This window comes from Hyla sarda, chromosome 6, assembly GCF_029499605.1.
Source record: "Hyla sarda isolate aHylSar1 chromosome 6, aHylSar1.hap1, whole genome shotgun sequence".
Classification (NCBI taxonomy): Eukaryota; Metazoa; Chordata; class Amphibia; order Anura; family Hylidae; genus Hyla; species Hyla sarda.
Window position 1 is genome coordinate 146796796 of NC_079194.1, and position 22960 is coordinate 146819755.

General features: G+C 42.6%; 1 long non-coding RNA gene across 1 annotated transcript; it reads left to right on the forward strand.

Annotated features, from left to right (window-relative positions):
- The first annotated feature begins 632 nt into the window (after window positions 1-632).
- On the forward strand, window positions 633-19951 carry LOC130276310 (uncharacterized). The gene is made up of 3 exons (XR_008845078.1): window positions 633-725; window positions 18190-18256; window positions 19526-19951. It is a non-coding gene; the product is annotated as an uncharacterized LOC130276310 (long non-coding RNA).
- The last annotated feature ends 3009 nt before the right edge of the window (window positions 19952-22960 follow it).

The following is a 22960-nucleotide window of genomic DNA, read 5'->3' on the forward strand; positions in this document are numbered from 1 at the left end:
CATTAAGTTTTTGATGCAGTTTTTCACGTTTATATGTTACTTTACAACTAGAAGTCCTTGAAACTGTTATAATATGCAAGATATGCATTAAATGTATGATAATAATATTATTTATTTATATGATATGGGGGCAGCTTTAGTGCACTCCTCACTACTGTAAACAACAAAAACAAATGCATCGTTAACAATGTAACAGCAGACAATGACTTTTTTTATTATATCATTTTTTTTATCAAAACATTTATGAGCGTAAAAAAATAAAACATTATAAAATTCTTTGTGTGTCTGGTTATGGATGGGGGGGGCAAGATTAAATGGGGGCTCATGTAAACCTGCCCATGTCTATCCACATTCCCTGGACTGGCAGATGAGGAGTAGGAGGGGGGTGGGCATATATTTTCCTAGTAAAGTGGAGAGTTTTTTTTTTTCTTATTTTTCTAACACAACTGAACTGTTTACAATGTAAATAATGAAGCTGGAAACATAACACAATCTTTGCTTCATCAGGAAACATAAACACAAAACTTCCAGATCTTGTTTGTTTTCCCCATTATTTCATTTCACAGTCAGGTTCTCAAGTAAGAGGTGAATTATTACCAAGCCACTGCCTTGAGTTCTGCACATTCACTCGGCTCCTCAGCTGCTGCGAGAAAGGAAAAAGCGAAACACGAGAGTCCTCAAATTCTAAACTTTCCGATTCTGCAAGAGACAACATTACCCAGTGTGTAAGTGTTCATATCACATCTTCATCACTTTATGCCTTTCATGGTTCATTTTATTTAATATTCTGTTATGTATTTATTCCTTTCAAGTTTCAACAATGCTTTTCAAATTATTTATCATTTTAATGTAAATATCAAAATATGAGGAGAGGGATTGTCAATATCATCATGTCTATTTATAGTCATATTTGTGGCATTTTTAAATATATTATTCATAACATTATTCATTTTTATCATTATCTCTACATCATTTACAGCTGAATTTTTTCCCCCTCTCCAATTCCAATTCAGGAGGACAAGAATTCTGATATCACATTTATAATAAGTTTAGAAAGTTTGTAAATATATATATATATATATATATATATATATATATATATATATATGTACTGTATTTATATGTACTGTTATTCTGTTATATCATTTCTAGTTCCATAAAAGATAATTATTTTTTACCTAACAGAATAACTAAGAGGGATTTCTGAAAAATACTAATTAATAATAATACTATTTATTATTATTATTATTATTATTATTACAACAACAACAATCATGTTAAGCATTGGTCTGATACATTTTTTTTTAAAGATATAAAATATTTTATGTGACACCTGAAAACAGTCATTTGGGACAAAACACAGCATAAATGACAATTATTATTTTACATTTATAATTTGATATACATTTTCATATTATATTAGTATTTGGACAACATTAATAAATAAATAAATAAAAATAAATGTCTTAATTTCTTTCTTCAATTAAAAGGGATATATAACAATTGTAAGTCTAGCTATATAACATTTTATGGTGATTGTATAACATCAATGCATCACATATTTATAATGTTTATATATCATCTTTTAAAATGTAACGTAAGATACCTCTTTTTTGGTCATGTTAGAGTCATGTAGAGTTAGTACGGTTGAAAAAACACACATATTCATATGAATATAATGACTTGAATGGAAGATATTAGATTGAGGTATCTGGTATTTAACAGAATTATTTCTTGCCATTTTCCTAAACATTCTTTAAAGAAAAAAAATATATAAATTCCTATTCATATAAAGATTCTTAAGGTTTTCTTGCATGCATAATTTCTGACTTGTCCTTTCATAAGTTATATAAAAAATGTTCCTATTATAATATTATTTACTATTACAGTATTATTTTTCACCCTGTAGTAGGACTATGATCTGTTCAGATCCTAGTACTTATGTATAACCTCTCTGACACTTTTATCTACATCAGTGGTCCCCAAACTGTGGCCCTCCAGATGTTGCAAAACTACAATTCCCAGCATGCCTGGACAGCCGTTGGCTGTCCAGGCATGCTGGGAGTTGTAGTTTTGCAACATCTGGAGGGCCACAGTTTGGGGACCACCACTGATCTACATATTACCTATTTTACCTCCCCAGTGGTTCTATTTCTGTATCATTTTCCTATGAAGCTACTGCAGTTATAAAGCTCCTTATTCAAAATAAATCATATAAATAATACACAAAATAAGGTTTGGTTCACACACAGTATTTTGGTCAATATATTGGTCAGTAATATATTATATTATATATTTCTATCCAAAATTAGGAGTGGAAGTGACACAGAGAAAAACTATAATGGAAAGATTTGCAGTTTTTTCTGTGTTTGGAACAAGTTCCTGGTTTTGCCTAAAATAGTGATCAAAATACTATGTGTGAACCCAGCCTAAATGTTTTGCCTTTTTTCCATTGTTTGTGAATTTTTTCATCTAGTGAAGAGCAAAATGTTTTATATTTTTTCTCCATTGTTTTGCGAAGTGCCTTTTATATCATGCTGCCAATAGAGAAAAGTGCCTGATGAAGCCACCCAGGTGCGGTGAAATGCGTTGCATTGTGGGAAATCCCAATAAACCTGCTGCCTTACGCTTCTGGTCCTGTCAGTGCCGCACAAGCCATTCATTCCTTGGAAGTCTCCTTTCTCGTTATTATTAAAGGGGTATTCCAGGAAAAAAAATTTCATATATATCAACTGGCTCCAGAAAGTTAAACAGATTTGTAAATTACTTCTATTAAAAAATCCTAATCCTTCCAATAATTATCAGCTGCTGAAGTTGAGTTGTTCTTTTCTGTCTGCCAACAGTGCTCTCTGCTGACATCTCTGCTTGTCTCGGGAACTGCACAGAGTAGAATAGGTTTGCTATGGGGATTTGCTTCTACTTTGGACAATTCCAGAGACACGTGTCATCAGAGAGCGCTTAGACAGAAAAAAACTACTCAACTTCAGCAGCTAAAAAGTACTGGAAGGATTAAGATTTTTTTTAAAGAAGTAATTTACAAATCTGTTTAACTTTCTGGAGCCAGTTGATATATAAAACATTTTTTTTCCTGGATAACCCCTTTAATATTGATGACTATTCCACTCAATATTGTCCTGTATCAAGGTAATACATCTCGTTAGTAGGAATCGTGTCCGTTGACCCAACAATTTTCACTCATTTGCTCATCTTTATAATAAAGGGCTATGTAGAATGTTAAGTCCTGGAGGCTGGGCCACCGGCTCTAACAGCTCAGTATTCGGAGTCCCAGCTGCCCTCACACTGCACCTCTGGCGTCTTCTCAAAAGTTTTAATGAACTTTTTAAGAAAATAAAGTGATGAAACTGCTATAATGTGACCGCCAGGAGGTGACGCGTGTTTACTGATCTTGGGTGGCTGTGACCTCAGGTTTTAGGGAATTTTGTTTAGCATTGCCTATTATTTCCTCTATGTCCAGCAGATGGCGCTCACACTTCTGAGATGTGGAGATAGAAGGGTTTTGCATAGTACACGCATTCAGTATCTGTGAGTAGGAATAGTGCACGGTTACAGTGTGACAGATGTGCCACAGATTTTACATAAATATTATTGCAATTATGTAAAATAATAATAATTATTCTATAATTGTATCTTTTAATGATTTCTTAGTATCAAATATTCAAGGTAACAATGTAAAATAAGATAACATAATAAAAACCTGCTAATAGTAATGTAATAGGATATAGTATTAACATAACAATAATAATAAAAACTAATATATAGAAATACAAAACAAATAAATAAATAGAACAATAAATATGGTCAATCGTCATCATGATCAATAAGTGAACGGATAATAGACTAATTTTACGAAATTCTATATTGTACTATACAGACAAGCACCTAACAGGAGCTTCTATGTCAGTGTTTATATCAGGATCATAGTGCTGTGTATACACTGCCGCCATTTTCCTTCTATCAACATCTGAACCTGGATACTTTTATGTGTTGATGAGACTGAACCAGCGATTGTTTTGTATACATCACTCATTAGTTATGCCAATACATTGGATTTTATATATATATATATATATCTTAGATAATAAAATGATGAAGGAGCACCGTGACAAGGCTTCAAGCTATAGTATATCAATTCGGGTGCTCAGCCGGCTCCAACCTCGACCACAGGTACAATGAAGAGCAAAATTCCAGTGGGAAGCAAAACAGCGGCACTCCAGCAGTTTCAAGAAGAAAAGTTTCCTTTATTCACCCATATGGTGCTACGTTTCGACCCACTCAATGGGATCTTTATCAAGTATATATATATATATATATATATTTTGAAAAAGTAGGGTGAGCTGCACCTCAAAGGTGTATAGAGGTAGGTGCACGCAGCGGCTGGTCCCAGGTCCCAGGTCCGTATCGCTAGAAGAACAGATTTGCTGCAGCACACAGAGTAGTGACAAGTGGTTTATTTCATTCCAATTGCTACGTTTCAACCGCACATGCGTGCTTGAAACGTAGCAATTGGAATGAAATAAACCACTTGTCACTACTCTGTGTGCTGCAGCAAATCTGTTCTTTTTTATATATATATATATATATATATATATATATATATATATATATATATATAAATGTTTAGTGTCTTACATATGTAATTGTAAGGCCAGTGTTTCCCACCCAGGGAGCCTCCAGCTGTTGCAAAACTACAACTCCCAGCATGCCCGGACAGCCGAAGGCTGTCCGGGCATGCTTGGAGTTGGAGTTTTGCAACAGCTGGAGGAACCCTGGTTGGGAAACACTGTTTTAGGCTGTATTTCCACAACTTTTATAGGCAAAACAATTAACTAAATAGTGACCAAAATCCATTCAGTGTGTTTAGTTTTTCAGCTAGTCTTCTTGTTTAATATGTTTTTTTTATGTGTGTTTATTTATGATGTATTTAAGTTTATAAAAAAAAAAAAAAACTTTTAGAGAGCATTAATTACTCTTCCTAGAATGTTCTGAAATAAATTGTAACAAGAGTCTGAGAAAGAAAAAGAAATATAAATATTAAAGGGGTCTAAAAATATACATTATCACTTTCCAATAATCCTAACTCTAATAATAGTCAACACCATTCATGATCATTGTTATACGCGGTCTATCGTTTATACACTGTATTTATTATTTCTATGTTAGCTATCATGTGTAGTTTATGTTATATTCGGGTGTCTGACCCTTTTCTCGGCTGTCTCCTGCTCCTCAGGGTGGAGTCCTCAGTAGCGGTGTAATTTCAGGCCGCTGAGTAACCTGCTCTGTGTAGCCGAATCAGCCGCAATTATCTTCAATTACTGTCTGACTGGTGAAGGTCATCTCTACGTGTCCCCAGCTGCCGGCAGATTTATACACCAATTCTCTAAATATATCTCTCAATGCCATTTCTCACCAAAGCCTTTATTTTTCAATAAAAAAATCTTAAGGGCACAGTGAAAATTTGGGGTCACCCATTTTGCTATGTTTTATTGCTCAATTTGACAAAGATTTGTCCGCTGAATGTTCTTTAGATGCATTAACTGCAGGACAACATTTCACAGGTCAAATCTTCATAGAATGATCTGTAACTTTGTACATACTATTCTTCTACCGATGTACATCATGTCTTATAGTCACATCCAGTGCTTCCCCCACAATTCTGTTGTTACATCATGTCGTGCACTCAAGTTAACCTCTTGGGGGATGCAGGGTATACGCGTACGCCCTGCATCCCCGAATCTTAAGGACTCATTGCATACCTGTATGCCCTGGTCCTGCTTAACGGGTTTAAACCGTTCTCACCGGCAGAGAACGGGTTAAACCTGGTGGGTCCCGGGTTGCTACAGGCAGCCAGGACCCACAGCTAATGCCGGGCATGGCCGAACGGGCCGATGTCTGGCATTAACCCTTTAGATGCTGTGATCAAAGTCGATCGCGGCATCTAAAGCAAAAGAATCCCGGCAGCTCAGCGGAGCTGATCCGGACTATCGCAACAAAATCGGGTTGTCCCGATCAGCTTACCGGACGGCAGGACGGTCCTCACCTGCCTCTCCATCGTCCGATCGTCGATCTACTGCTCCATGCCTGGCTAGAGCAGCAGAGCGCCGGTTACACTGATCAATGCTATGCAATGGCATAGAATATAAGAGTGTATGCAATCAGAAGATTGCATGTTTTAGCCCCCTATGGGGTACCGCCGCAGGCGTAAATGTCCAAACTATTAAAATATAAGGTTAGCTAAACCACACGGTCGATGGCGTACATGTAAAAAAATACCAAAGTCCAAAATTGTGCTTTTTTGGTCACTTCATATACCATAAAAATATTAATAAAAAGCGATCAAAAAGTCCCATCAAAACAAAAATGGTACCGATAAAAACTAAAGAAGATGGCGCAAAAAATGAGTCCTCATACCACCCCATACACAGAAAAATAAAAAGTTATAGGGGTCAGAAGATTCCAATTTTTTTTAAGTATTAAAATAAAACCTACATAAATTAGGTATCCTACAGAATAACGATAAGGTGTCATTTTTACAGAAAAGTGCACTGCATAGAAACGGAAGCCCCCAAAAGTTACAAAATGGCGTTTCTTTTTTTATTTCATCCCACAAATAACTTTTTCTTTATTTCGCCGCAGGTTATATTATAAAATAAGTGATATCATTGCAAAGTACAAATTGGTGACGCAAAAAAACAAGCCCTTATATGGGTCTGTAGGTGAAAAAAATTGAAAGGGTTATGATTTCTAGAAGGGAAGGAGGAAAAAACAAAAATGCAAAAAGAAATATTTGCTGAGTCCTTAAGGTGAAAATAGGTTGAGTCCCTAAGGGGTAAAAGGGGTACTCCAGCAAATTTTTTTTTAAATCAACTGATGCCCGAAAATTAAACAGATATGTAAATTACTTCTGTTAAAAAATCTTAATCCTTCCAGTACTTATCAGATGCAGATGCTGTCTGACCACAGTGCTCTCTGCTGACACCTCTGTCCATGTCAGGAACTGTCCAGAGTACAAGCAAATCTCCATAGCAAACCTCTCCTGCTCTGGACAGTTCCTGACACGGACAGAGGTGTCAGCAGAGAGCACTGTGGTCAGGCTGAAAAGAACTCCAGAAATAAATTCAACTTCATCTGTAGTATACAGCAGCTGATAAGCACTGGAAGGATTAAGATTTTTAAATAGAAATAATTTAACAATTGTTTTAACTTTCTGGCACCAGTTTATTTAAACCACCTCTTTCATTGCCTTTTCTCTACTGTAGTGCATAGTGGGAGATATAGTGGCTCTATACTGTAGCCCAATATACCGTATTTATCGTCGTATAACACACACTTTTTAGGCTAAAATTTTTAGCCTAAAGTATGTGTGCGTGTTATACGCCGATACACCCCCAGGAAAGGCAGGGGGAGAGAGGCCGGCGCTGCCCGCTTCTCTCCTCCTCCCTTTCCTGGGGTCTAGAGCGCTGCTGTCGGCCCTTTTCACCCCCTGGTTATCGGCGCCGCTGCCGACAGCCAGGGGGAGAGAAGGGGCAGCGACACCCATTGCCGGCGCCGCTGCCCCGTTGCTTACCCCATCCCCGGTGGCATAATTACCTGAGTCGGGTCCGCGCTGCTCCGCTGCTCCAGGCCTCCGTCGTTGCTATGCGCTGAACGGTGCAGCGCATGACGTCAGAGCGCCGCGCCGTGCATAGCAACGACGCTGGGGACGCACGACGGAGGCCTGGAGCAGCGGAGCAGCGCGGACCCGACTCAGGTAATTATGCCACCGGGGATGGGGGGAGGCAACGGGGCAGCGGCGCCGGCAATGGGTGTCGCTGCCCCTTCTCTCCCCCTGGCTGTCGGCGCCGCTTCTCTCCCCCTGGCTATCGGCGCCGGCACCGATAGTCAGGGGGACAGAACGGGCAGCGGCGCCGATAACCAGGGGGTGAAAAGGGCCGACAGCAGCGCTCTAGACCCCAGGAAAGGCAGGGGGAGAGAAGCGGGCAGCGACGGCCTCTCTCCCCCTGCCTTTCCTGGGGGTATATCGGGGTATACACGCGCACACACGCACCCTCATTTTATCATGGATATTTGGGTAAAAAACTTTTTTTACCCAAATATCCTTGGTAAAATGAGGGTGCGTGTTATAGGCCGGTGCGTGGTATACCCCGATAAATACGGTAATACATCTCCTACAGCACAGTACAGCAGAGATTTGAAGCTGATGCTGATGTAACCCAATTTGTAGATCGTAAATGCAGCTCTGGAAGTGACTGGAGTAAAAGATGTAAAGTGGGATCCGATCTAGTAAAGTCAGTGATACACTGTATGTAATATAACGATGTTTAAAAGGAGCTAAAATATTGATAAATGCTACTAATACTTGCATGTAAAACAAATCAGTGTGGAGTCCAGACTGTTAAAGGGTTACTCCGCTCCCTAGTGTCCGGAACAATGAGTTCCTGAATGCTGTGTGCGGGCTTCCGTGTTCACGCCCTCCTCCTCGTGATGTCACGCCCTGTCATGTGACGTCATGTCCCGCCCCCTCAATGCAAGTCTATGGGAGGGGGCGTGATGGCCGCCGTGCCCTCTTCCCATAGACTTTCATTGAGGGGGCAGGCTGTGATGTCACGAGGGAGCGGGCGTGAACACGGAAGCCCGCACACAGCGTTCAGGAACGGAGTAACCCTTTAAACTCACAGATGATTATCTAGGCTGGATACAATTGTAACAAACCCTCAGCTGTCTTACCATAAATCCCCATGTATAAGTTCAGAGCAATGTTTTAGGTAACAGATCTTCATCAGGCTTCGCAGAAATTATATACAGTGGCAAGAATACAGGCAAGCGTCTATATAGCTTGCATATTCAGTTATACAGTGGTCCCTCAAGTTACAATATTAATTGGTTCCAGGACGACCATTGTATGTTGAGACCAGAACTCTATGGAAACCTGGTATTTGGTTCTGAAGCCACCAAAATGTCATCCCAAAATAGGAAAAAGTGAGGTTTAAAAATAAATAAGTAGATAACTAATACAGATAAAGCAAGTCCTTCCATAGAAAAGTAAGAAAGATCTGCTGGGAGATGTAAACCACTGTCTATTTCAGTATTTCCCAACCAGGGTGCCTCCAGCTGTTGAAAAACTACAAATCCCAGCATGCCTGGACAGCCGAAGGCTGTCCGGGCATGTTGGGAGTTGTAGCTTTGCAACAGCTGGAGGCACCCTCTTTGGGAAACACTGGTCTATGTAGAGGAAAGAAGCTTCTTCAGGGTCCTGTACAGAACATGCAATGTGTCCAAATGGGCAGCTAAGGCTGGGTTCACACTACGTTTTCCCCCATACGGGAGCGCATACGGCAGGGGGGAGCTAAAACCTCGCGCTCCCGTATGTCACCGTATGCGCTCCCGTATGTCATTCATTTCAATGAGCCGGCCGGAGTGAAACGTTCGGTCCGGTCGGCTCATTTTTGCGCCGTATGCGCTTTTACAACCGGACCTAAAACTGTGGTCAACCACGGTTTTAGGTCCGGTTGTAAAAGCGCATACGGCGAAAAAATGAGCCGACCGGACCGAACGTTTCACTCCGGCCGGCTCATTGAAATGAATGACATACGGGAGCGCATACGAAGGCATACGGGAGCGCGAGGTTTTAGCTCCCCCCTGCCGTATGCGCTCCCGTATGGGGGAAAACGTAGTGTGAACCCAGCCTAACTCTGGCACAGGTAAAGAGTACAGAACATGTAGTACCTCCCTGTACTGTAGGGGGCGCTACCAGACACCAGTCAGTGCATGCACTTTAGGAATACAGGGGTTTTATCAGTGAAATGTCCATTCTGATTGGTCGGTTCTTCCGGCCATTGACACGTTTAGCAGATTCCATAGCATTGTATGTTGAGTCTGGTTTCAAGTTACAATGGTCCAGAAAAGACCATTGTATGTTGAAACTATTGTAAGTTGAGGGATGCACAGTAGATGCACAGTAAATGACACAACCAGCTATAAAAGCACATAGATGTAGGAGACGTAAAAAACACTTGTGGCAATAACGTACAATACATGTGGTTGAGAATCAGATGAAGAATAGGTTTGGTAATTGCCCAAACTAAAATCTACAGCAGCTATAAATGGGCCCAGATTTCTGCTATAATTTACACCAATTTTGAAATGTGAAAAAAAAAAAAAGGAAACATTTGTTCATACCAGGCTTGCGCCATTTTCAAATTACTTAACTTTCCATACTCCAGTCACATCCAAAGCTGCAACCATAGGAATAGCACCATAAGATAGTTTTTTACTATTAAAGGGGTACTCCGGTGCTTAGACATCTTATCCCCTATCCAAGGGATAGGGGATAAGATGCCTGATCGCGGGGGGTCCTGCCACTGGGGACCCCCGTGATCTTGCACGCCGCACCCCGTTTAAAATCACGCCGCACCCCGTTAAAAATCAGTCCCCGGAGCGAACACGCTCACGGGGCCGAAGCATTGTGATGTCAAGGCTCCGCCCAGTGTCCCATAGGCTTGCATTGAGGGGGGAGGAGCGTGACGTTACACGGGGCGGAGCCTTGACATCACAGCGCTTCGACCCCGTGATCGACAGTAATCAGACTCGGAGCGTGTTCGTGATTTTAAACGGGGTGCGGGGTGCAAGATCACGGGGGTCCCCAGCGGCAGGACCCCCGCGATCAGGCATCTTATCCCCTATCCTTTGGAGCCCTTTGAGTACCCCTTTAAGCTGCAGTCCAATTGGGTTACATGGAATCTTGTGGCCCACAGCTGCTTCTCAATGGTTAAAACTAATCTACAAAACCTGGCCTAGTACTGTAGGTTTCCTGTTAGCGGCTGTGGCATCTCCCAGTTGCCCCCTGCTGGTTCAGTGTCTGCACACAGACTGCTCTGCTGGGGTGCATTGTGGGAGATGTAGCACAGTCTGAATGATCCCACCTTGTCTGTATAGTACTGACTATACTGCAGGAATAAGCTGAGAGTTGCTGTGCTATGAGAAAGTATGGAGGAGCCTATAAAGGGTATTTCTGGAAGTTTCCATGCCGCAGGGCCGATTTTCTCTTTAGCTCATGTCCTCTATTTTTGGGTTTTTGCTAGTTTCTCCTTGTGGGTTAGCATTGTCTCCAGTACAGGATCCAGCACTCATGAAATGGTGCCAGAGAGTAGGGTCAGGGTTCACTTCTCCGCCCGATGGATTTCAATGAGGCGTTCAGCACGGCCGTGCCCCGCTATTCATAAAGAGCTGCGCTTCTAATCACTCCCAGGTGGCCCCAGCTTTTTTGGCTCTGTGTGAGGGTCAAATTCCCACAGGACATGATTCACATTGAGCAGCGGAGCGCTTCCCTCCCTGATCCAGAGGCTGCAGCAATCCACCAGCACAGGGATTCTGGGACCCTCAGAGAAATGCTAGAGAGGATGTTTACCATATTTGTTTTACAGATACTTTTTTATTAACATTTATACATTTTCCATACAAAAACAACAACCCCAGGATGCCTGCCTATACTGTAGCGGAGTGCAGCAGATGCCATCCCTTTCAATGACGTGCAGACGGCATATGTTTATTTAGGCAAACTCAAAAGTGTGGTTTGGTGTGTTGTCCAGTCCACCTAAAATAATGTTTGCTCTCCGAAAGAATCCTGCACGGTGAACAGTGTAAATGTAAAAAAATACCAAATGACAGAAATGCATATTTTTTGGGCCATGTAATATTTTATTAACCCCTTAACGACAATGGACGTAAATGTACAGCATGGTGCGGTGGTAATTAGCGCACCATGACATACATTTACGCGAGCATTGGACCGGTGCTGCGTCAGCAGCCAGGGATCTGCCGGTAATGGCGGACATCAGCGATCGCACTGATGTCCGCCATTATCCACTTAGATGCCATGATCAATACAGATCACGGCATCTGCGGAAGTGCGGTACTTAAAATGGATGATCGGATCGCCCGCAGTGCTGCCACAGGGATCCGATCATCCAGCATGCATGGGTATTCTGCTCTGGTCTGAGATCGAGCTGACCAGAGCAGAAGATAGCCGATAACACTGATCAGTGCTATGCCCGATGCAGAGCACTGAACAGTATTAGCAATCAAATGATTGCTATAAATAGTCCCCTACTTAAAAAAAATTAAGTAAAAAAAATTAGCTAAATCCCCTCCCCCCGATAAATATGTAAATCGCCCCTTTTTCCACATTTTACCCCCAAAAAGCATAAACAAATTATTAATAAACATATTGGGTATCGCTGCATGCGTAAAAGTCCGTACTATCAAAATATATTGTTAATTATCCTTTATGGTGAACGGTGTAAATGTAAAAATTGTCACATTTTATTCCCAAAAAAATAAAATGTAAAATATAAGAAATAGTTGTTTCGATAAAAACTACAGATCACGGTGCATAAAATAAGCCCTACTGCCCCATATACATAAAAAATTTGAAAGTTATAGGTGGTCAAAATAGGGCAATTTCAAACATACTAATTTTGTTAACATAGTTTGAGATTTTTTTTAAAGCGGTACAATTATTAAAAAAAGCATATGGGTATCATTTTAATTGTATTGACCCACAGAATAAAGAAAACATGTAACTTTTACCGTAAAGTGTACAGTGGGAAAACAAAACCTTCTAAAATTTGCTAAATTGCGGTTTTCTTTTCACTTTCCCCACATAAGTAATAATATTTTGGTTGTGCCGTACATTTTATGGTAAAATGAGTGATGTCATTACAATGTAAAATTGGTGACGGAAAAAATAGCCCTCATATGGGTCTGTGAAGGAAAAAATTAAAGAGTGATCATTTTTAGAAGGTGACGAAGAAAAAACGAAAATGCAGAAATTAAATTGGCCTGGTCTTTAAAGAGTACCTACCATTATCTACACTCTCCCTAATCCTTCTTTCCCATCTGTCCCTGACTCTATCTATCTTTTTCACTAAACCCCCAAAAAGTACCTTATTTCAGGTCTCTTCGGGAGCTCATTTCTCTGCTGTGTTCGAGGGGCAGAAGCTGTGTTTGGCCCGGCAAACGAGATGTCATGTGATGCCTGCCAGGGCCGGCTTCTGCCCTTCTCCTCTATGCGATCACTATGGTGAGGACGCATAAAGGCTCAGCACACTGCAGGGACGGCAGCTTCTGTGTCTACTCCTCTATGTTTGGCATTGCACATGCCATACATAGTGGAGGAACGTTGGAGGACAGAGCTGCTGTGCCCTGCAGGCTGGGTGCTGGCTGAGTATCTCCTAGCAGTGCTCCTCTCCGCTCCGCTCCCGCTGCACTGAGGTTATGTGCAGCAGGATCAATATTACAGTAGGATGAAAGGGGAAGATGCAGGGGGCAGGGAAATGTAAATTAGGTGTGTGCCAAACAGATTTGTGAATTACTTCTATTTAAAAATCTTAATCCTTCCAGTACTTATTAGCAGCTGTATGCTACAGAGGAAATTCTTTTCTTTTTGAATTTCTTTTTTGTCTTGTCCACAGTGCTCTCTGCTGACACATCTGTCCATGTCAGGAACTGTCCAGAGTAGCATAGGTTTGCTATGGGTATTTTCTCCTGCTCTGGACAGTTCCTGATACGGGCATCAGGTGTCAGCAGAGAGCACTGTGGAAAATAAAAAAAAGAATTTCCTCTGTAGCACATAGCTGCTAATAAGTACTGGAAGAACAAATATGTTTTTAATAGAAGTAATTTACAAATCTGTTTAACTTTCTGGCACCTGTTGATTAAAAAAAAAAAAAAAAAGAAATTCCACTGGAGTGCCCATTTAAGGCCAAAATGGGCTTGGTCCTTAAGGGGTTAAGAGAAAAAAATTATAGAAAGTGATCAAAAAGTCTCATCTAAATGGTAAAGATAAAAAAACTGATCTTGGCTCAAAAACAAGCCCTCATACAGCCTTGTATACAAAAATTTTGAAAAGCTGAGGGGGTCAGAAAAGGGCAATTTTAGGCGTACTGGGGGAGATTTATCAAATCCTGTGCATTGAAAAAGTTAACCAGTTGCCCATAGCAACCAAGCAAATCACTTCCTAATTTTTCAGAAGCATTTTCTAAAATTAAAGAAGCAACCTGATTGGTTGCCATGGACAATTGGTCAACTTTTCCTTTGCAGGGGATTTGATAACTCTACCCCACTGATTTTGTTAAAAAAAGTTAGAAAAGTTAGAAAAACTATGTAAATTGGGTATCAAAAGTTTCAAAATGAAAATTGTCCTAAAGGACAAAATGTTTTTTAAGTATCTTTGTGTATATTTGTTAGTTGTTGTTACTATTCTGCTCTGATTTCTCTGGTGCTGCACTGGGTCTGCTCCATCTACTGTTACTGGTGACTCAAGAGATACAGACAGGAGTCATTTGACAACATGAATGCTACTGACTGGGTAATATTTCATGTAAAATGCTGCCCCCCATGTGCTGTTTCCCAGCCAGCGGTGACCCAGACAGGTCCGGTTAATGCATTCATACAGTACAGGTGGATTCAGACGTCTTGAGGTTACACCCAAGAAGCTCATTACCATTCAGAGGGAAAAGCATCTGGTGACCATTTGGTAAGTGAGATTATAATTGCCCCATTTGGCTCAGGAATTAGAAGAACTTGCTGGCCTGAACTGTGACATAGACATATAGCAGGGGGAGGGGGCATCTCCAAAATAGATTGGATCAGTGCAAGAACCCATAGTAATCCCCTAAATTATAATGTTGTGATTGTTGAGTAATACGTTCCTTTGTCATTAATAGTGAGGCTCCGTTCACACTGTGTTTTCGTAATGCATGTAAAGTATATGCTTTTTTCCAGGATCCAAAAGTGCAGTGTGCTAAGCATTCAAACCCGTCAAAATTAAATGGAGAAAAAAAAAGCTGTGTAACCTATGCTAAACAGTATACTATAGCCTATACCATAGGATACCATAGCCTAACAGTACAGTATACCATAGCCTAACATATGTTAACATATACATTTTGGTAATTTTGTTCACTGTTTGAACGTATACATTTAAGATAGCATGAAAACGTTGTGTGAATGGGGCCTGATATGCAGTAATGTTCTGAACCGTACCGTATTGTTGAGATCAGGTGTACCCAACACAGTCTGGTCACCTCCTGACATATATAGTAGGAGCTGATGAATTTGGGGGGGGGGGGGGGGGGAATTTACTAACACTAGTTCTAAAACAGTAAAAAAAGTTTAGAAATGTTTAGAAATGTTCCAAATTAATGACAATGGTTCAGGCGTTTGATAAATCTAGCGCAACTGAAGACTGTCTAGTCTACATTTAGACCAACTATGAGTTGGCTTACTGTATGTCAGATTTAGGGGCATGCCTCAAAATAAATCTTCCTCTTCAACCCATGTGCTGCACTTTGGAATGCTAGCTCCGAGTGAGTGAGTGTAGAAATCAGCTACAACTTATGCTAGTGCACTAGAGTAAGTTGAAATAATTGTGACATGTTGGAGGCTATGCCCATTGTATGCTAAGCCCCACCCATTAGCTTAAAAGTGGCAAGGGCAGCGTAAATTGGCAAATAGTCGCCAAACTGTGTGGCTTTTCTACACCAAACCATTGTTAGAGAAACTTAATAAATGCCTTCTATGTCTCACTTAGGTCAGTCTCCTTTCAATGAAACCATGTCTAAATTTTATAATAAATGGGGTGCAAATTATGTAAGGCTGCATTCACACTTCGTTTTTACATTACGCGTGCCGGATCCGGCTGGGGGAGGGGCAAATCGGGCTCTCCCGTACCCAAGCCGGACCAGCGTTGAACTCCATTTACTTTAATGAGCTGACCAGAGTCAAATGGCAAAACCGGATACGAGTCAAAACTGGATATGGGTAAAAAATGAGGCTCATTAAAGTTAATGGAGTTCACCGCTGGTCCGGCTGGGGTACGGGAGAGCCCGGTTGGCCCCCCCCCCCCCAGATCCGACACCCGTAATGTAAAAACAAGGTGTGAATGCAGCCTAAGCCAGTTTTTTTTGCTCCAATTGCACCAGAATTGCATCTAAAAAAAATAAAAGGGGATACTAAGATTACAAAATCACACAAAAATTATCAATAGGAATCAAATTTATCAACCCATGGAGGTCTGGATATGGAGTCACACTCAAAATCAAAGTGGAAAACCACACTACAGGCTGATCCAACTTTGATGCAATGTCCTTAAAACAAGTCAAAATGAGGCTCAGTAGTCTGTGTGGCCTCCACGTGCCCATATGACCTCCCTACAATGCCTGATGAGGTGGCGGATGGTCTCCTGAGGGATGTCCTCCCAGACCTGGACTAAAGCATCCGCCAACTCCTGGACAGTCTGTGGTGCAATGTGGCGTTGGTGGATGGAGTTAGACATGATGTCCCAGATGTGCTCAATGGGAATGGGCAGGTCAGTCCATAGCTTCAATGCCTTCCTCTTGCAGGAACTGCTGACACACTCCATCCACATGAGGTCTAGCATTGTCTTGCATTAGGAGTAACCCAGGGCCAACTGCACCAGCATATGGTCTCACAAGGGGTCTTAGTATCTCATCTCAGTACCTAATGCCAGTCAGGCTACCTCTGGCAAGCACATGGAGGGCTCGGTGCGGCCCCCCAAAGAAATGCCACCCCACACCATTACTGACCCACCGTCAAACCGGTCATGCTGGAGGATGTTGCAGGCAGCAGAACGTTCTCCACAGCATCTCCATACTCTGTTACGTCTGTCACATGTGCTCAGTGTGAACCTGCCTTCATCTCTGAAGAGCACAGGATGGTGGCAAATTTGCCAATCTTTGTGTTCTCTGGCAGATGCCAAACATCCTGCACAGTGTTGGGCTGTAAGCACAACCCTCACCTGTGGGCGTCGGGCCCTCATACCGCCCTCATGGAGTCTGTTTCTGACCGTTTTAGTGGACACATGCACATTTGTGGCCTGCTGAAGATCATTTTGCAGGGCTCTGACAGTGCTCCTCCTTGCAAAAAGGTGGAGGTAGCGGTCCTGCCACTGGGTTGTTGCACTCCTACAGCCTCCGCCACGTCTCCTGATGTACTGGCCTGTCTCCTGGTAGCTCCTCCATGCTCTGGACACTACCTAAGCCACTAGTGTCGGTTGTAGACTCCGTCTCATGCCACCACTAGAGTGAAAGCACCGCCAGCATTCAAAAGTGACCAAAACATCAGCCAGGAAGCATAGGAACTGATAAGTGGTCTGTGGTCACCACCTGCAGAACTACTCCTTTATTAGGGGTGTCTTGCTAATTGCCTATAATCTTCACCTGTTGTCTGTTCCATTTGCACAACAGCATGTGAAATTGATTGTCGATCAGTGATGCTTCCTGAGTGGACAGTGTGATTTCGCAGAAGTGTGATTGACTTGGAGTTACATTGAGTTGTTTAAGTGTTCCCTTTTAATTTTTTGAGCAGTGTACAATATTACATTTCTCACCATTTCAGTTTTAGTTGATGAGGCTGGGAATAGTGTTTCTGAACGATCATTCTTCAGAAAAAGGTACCTGTTGAATGTGATACCCAACATTTGACTTGGCAGTAGATGTTGTAGCGCTAGAAACTTTGATACCTTGTGATACATGCCTCTAGGTGGGGTTGAGGTGCATCCATGTGACTTTGTATTTTTCATGCCTCAGGGCAGTGTATACACAGGACTAGGTGGTAGTTTGGCCCTAGACAGTTGAGCACACCAGTGGGTTGTGAGGTAGAAAATAAGACAATAGGAGCCGCTGGTCGCTGAGATTGAATGAAGTCTGTGAAGCTGCCATGTGAGAACAGTGTACACTACAGGTCCTTGTGATAGAAGCCGTTAGAAGGTGTCATGCAGAAATTCTGAAAGAGCCACAGAGACAGTTTCAATGAAGTGAAGACAAGTAAAAAAAAGAGTGTAGCACCTCGTGTAACTGTGGGTGTGAGTTCTATTGGCAAATTGCAAAACGCAGGTGGACTCTCACCTTTACAAACGCTTGGGTTCATGCATGTCACCCCTAGGTTGGGGTAGCTCTGAAGATGACCTGCTGCCCGTCAGTGCTTGGACTGGTATTCACGGTGGGAACTTGTGTGAACGATCCGTAGGATTGGATATTTTTTAAAGTAGTAAAAAAACAAATTGATACTTTAGAAATTTCTAAGCCTCCCGAACTTTCTTCTGGAAACTCCAGCTTGACCAGCATCACATCCAGTGTTCTTTTCTCTTAGTGACAAAGAAGTGACAAAGGATAAGAAGTGACAAAGGGAGAAATTTTCTGTGCAAGTTGCTGCAAAGGTAATGCTATCTTTGGGGCACAGTACTCGATCATGCTGTATAAACATCACCAGAACCACAACAGCTACGTTGTATTAGACCTGGAGATAACAAAAGGACTGTTATCCCATGGCCTAGCCAAATGCTATTAGAGACTGGAAGCGTGTACGCTGTGAATGGAGAATGAAGAGATCACTTGTAAAGGTGATTACACCAATCAGAGACTGATATAGAATCAGCGTCTGTAGTAATCCTCCTCCTGCAATGTAAAGAACAGTGCAAAAGGCATCAAGAGACAAGTGGTGGTAATAGTAAGGCTTTATGTAAGAACCCCTGGTGGTCTGGAGCAGTGAAGGGCTTCATATATAAATCCCGGGTTATTGTAGTCAGGTGGGTACTAAAAAGGCTTGGCGGATGTAACTTTGTATTTCAGAGCTGGAGCTCTACATCCTACAGAGGGTTAATGTGTTTTTGAATTGTATTTCACTGTACAGCTCAGCTAAATGGGGATTTAGTCCCATGGAACCCCTGACCAATGAATACAAGGGTCAATCCCAACCCCACCTCCTCTCCTGGGAAAAGAAGTAGACCCAAATCTAGTTAGTTTAGTCTAGCCTCATTGCCAGGAGCCCGTGTCTCATCCCTCAGACCTGTTATTTCCCAAGAAGACCAAAGTATTGAGCCTAGGTACTGCTAATGTCAGGCATACCTACTATGCATAGGCCATATACCAGTCACTAATGCTGCCTACAGCAAAGCCATTCTGTGAGAATAACTTTCTCACAGTTTCAAGTTGTTTTCGGGAGTTTTCATTTCTGTGCTTTCTTAGCTAGAACAACTTCAATTGAAAAGGTGTGTGCAACTTAGAAGGTACATTGAGTCAACACCACTCAGTTATGTGACATACACTTTAGGGACTACTACCCTCATCATAACCCACAGAAAGTTTGCCCTGTGCACTCCGCACAAGGATTCCAAGTGGTTTAGAATACTGAAGCAGTTAAAACAGTTAGGGCAGTGAAATTGTTAAACTTTCATATCTGAGATCCAGTGGTTACTCATCTCACCAGACACCAGCATTGTCCTGGCTTTAACCTCCGGTTCCTTCCTTCACTGATCATAAAGATGAGTGCAGGGAGGGGATAGAGAGGACTGTGCAGCTGTAACTAGAGGGCCACATAGTTCTTTCTGCTGTAGATATTCATGTACTATTACCGGATGAATGTATCCATAGATTCAATAATAAGAATAATTCCATTTGCCAATTATATGTATGTTTTCTCTTCACAGCACAGTCTACTGGCAGTTCCTTTGGATTCAGGCTCCTATGATATGGGGGCGCATAGCCTATGAACTGCAGCTGCCTGTAAATACAATGTTCACCTCAGCCACCATTCGTTATCTCCTAATGCTGCACAAAGGACCATAAAGGAACCATAGAAGGACTTTATTAATATTATTTATTTACTTTATTTAGCTTGGTTTAAGCTTTGTCCTCTGGCATCCTGTTAGCAGATTTGTGCTAAAAAAAAAAAAAATATCCTACATTTATTTTGGACAAATAATGAATACAGCTCCTTTGCAAAAAAAAAAGTGGTGGACATCAAACAGTAGACAACTTTGAAAGATGTTCTAAAAAAAATGTGCAGGAAATGTAATTGTGCAAAATTTGCAGGGACATTTAGAACATTAAACTTGTGTAAAGCCAATGATATATGTCCCCCTGTGACTCTTAATTGCTCCAAAATTAGTTTGGATTCCAATATTGTTGAATGGATTAGGCAGTGGTTGAATGACAGGACAGACAGCAGAAGATTGTAGTCAATAGAGTATATTCAGAGGAATTGTTACCGGTGAGGATCCTCAGGGATCTGTACTGGGACCCATTCTGTTTAAATGGGCAATGTCACCCAATTTTTTTTTTTTTTTTTGATATGTTGTAGTACTTATGTAGGTTGAGCGGTGAGGCGGGGCCAGTTGCGGGCTGCGTGGCGGGGAGCGGGATGTGCGGCCATCACAGATACGGTGTTCACCTATACAGTATGCCTCCAGTTGTTTCCCCACTACAACTCCCAGCATGCCCTGACAGCCAATAAATGTCAGTGGCGTAGCGTGGGTTGTCAGCACCCGGGGCAAGGCAAGTAATTTGCGTCCCCTAACCCGTGGATTTTAGCACTCGAGTCTCTTCCTCTAGATTAGTTAAAGAAACCCTTACCCCCTAAGCACATGTATTGTTTGTTATGAAAATACTGATGTAATTAAAGTAAAATGCATCTAAATACAAGTTTATTTTCAAACACTTTATTGAGTGCGAACATGCATTACACATTCTCCACATTTTCAGCAGGTCTATGAATACAAATCTACAAATGTAGTAACCTAGCATGGGCCAGGCTATTATATGTCGTCTCACAACCATCGTAAAGGACAAAAAATATCAAGAACAAAAACTAAACATCAAAATGGAACCAAACCCTGGAGATGATCCAAGGCACATGACTTTGGGTATTATAAGTAAGCGGAAAATGTCAGGGGGGCACTATATGTGCATTATATGGGCACATGACAGGGGGCCCCTGTCATGTGCCCCCACATATATTGCCCCCTGACATGTGCCCCTCAAATATAATGCCCCCCTGTCATGTGCCCCCACATATAATGCCCCCTGACATGTGACCCTGACTTATAATGTCCCCTGTCCTGTGCCCCTCACATATAATGCCCCCCTGACATGTGTCCCTCACATATAATGCCCCCCTGAGGGGGCAGGACAGGGGGCATTATAATTATATGTGAAGGGCACGGGACATGGGGTATTATATATGAGGGGCACATGACAGGGGGGGGGGGGGGTCCTGTCATGTGCCCCCACATATAATGCCCCCCTGACATGTGCCCCTTACTCATCATTTGCCCCTCTCACTTATAATTTGCTCCCCCTTTCTCACGCCCGTCACCTTTCTCCCATGCTGCGGCTGCTCCATTCCTGTAGTCAGTGAGAGCCGCGGGGACGTGATCTCCAGGCGCCGGCGCGATGATGTGATGTCATCGCGCCAGCCTGCCGTGATTGGCTCTCACTGACTGCAGGAATGGAGCAGCCACGGTGTGTGATAGCAAGGTGACGGGCGTGAGAAAGGGGTGGTGGAGCGGGACAGCTGACAGCTCCCGCTCCACCATGCGATAGTTCAGGAAGAGGGGCAACAATCTCGGGGGGGGGGGGGGGGAGAAATTGCCCCGTTGCCCCCCCCCTGGATCCGCCACTGCCTCCACAGTGGGTGGCGACCCGGCGGCTCGGATCGGATTCGCACAGCCAGCACTGCAGAGAGAGTGAGTGAGCCAGGCAGGGGCAGAGAGCTGCAAGTGCAAGCGCGCCCCCCCAGATGTTGCGCTCGGTGCGGCCGGCCCCCCCTGCATCCCCCACACTACGCCTCTGTGTCAGGGCAAGCTGGGAGTTGTAGTGGGGAAACAGCTGGAGGTACACTGAATAGATGAACTAAGGGCGGAAGTCGGCCCCCCCAGCAGGCATCAATGATGTCGGGCCTGCTGGGGAAGTCTGCCTGGTAGTGAGCACACTACCAGGCAGACAAAAGGTATTTTAATATGTAAAAAAAAAATTAAAGGCAGGGAGGCGGTTAGGGATAGATGGGCAATAGGCAGGGACAGAAAAAAAAAGAAAGAAAAGGATGGTGGGAGCTACCCTTTAATATTTTTATTAGTGAAATTGCAGAAGGTCTTAATTAGAGGTGAGTTTGCCGTGAATCGGAAGTGCACAGTGTAACTTTTGTCACAGTAAACCATCCTGCTGGGCTAAGCGCTATGCGCCGGCCCAGCAAGGAGGGAGTTAATTAGCACTCTTGATCCCTTTTTTTTTGGGGGGGGGGGGGGGTTGGGGTGGTTTATACACTATACAACTATCTATATAGATGGCTATATAATGTATACATTACCTCGTTGCCTGTCCGGGCCTCTTTTTGTGTAGCCCTGCTTCTGTCAATTACGTTGCTAGAGGTTGGGTAAGAATGGATCTGTTCATATTGGCCCTCATTTACTAAGAGTGGAGTGTCGGTTTGTGTTTTTGCATGTCCTTTACTCCTTTTTTTTCTGATGCTATTTACTAATCTGTCGCCCAATTTCCCTTTCTTTCTGTCGCAGGGTTTTTTTTCTGTTGCACAAAATGTATTCTGTGCGACAGGAAAAAGTTTCTGCAAATTCTGACTACATTAGTGCTTGTACTACTACCCCCATCATGGAACAGGGTCTGTTCCATGTTGGGGGTAGAGATGTCGTGAATTGTTCGCCGGTGAACTTAACATGTTAGCGTTCGCATATGTGAAGTTTGATTTGCCACCTATACTTTAACATTGCGGTTAACTTTGACCCTGTGAGTCAAAGTCAGCAGACACATTACAGCCAATCGGCAGCAGTCCCTCCCTTCCAAACCCTCCTACCTCCTGCACGGACACCATTTTACCTTCATTCGGCATGCTGCAGGCTTATCAAGTGGAGGGACAGAGAAGCTGCTCCTGCTGTAATAGGGAAAGCAATAGCTAGGTTACTGCTAGGTGGTGTATTCAGGGTCCACTTTACTCCTAAAGCACTAGTCTAACATCTACTTTAAGGACAGCACCCAAAAAGGCCCCTTTTAGGGCTCAAATATCAGTCCGTGTGTCTTGCAACAGCTGGAGGCACCCTGGTTGGGAGGGGACCACTGGTTTAAAGGGGTAC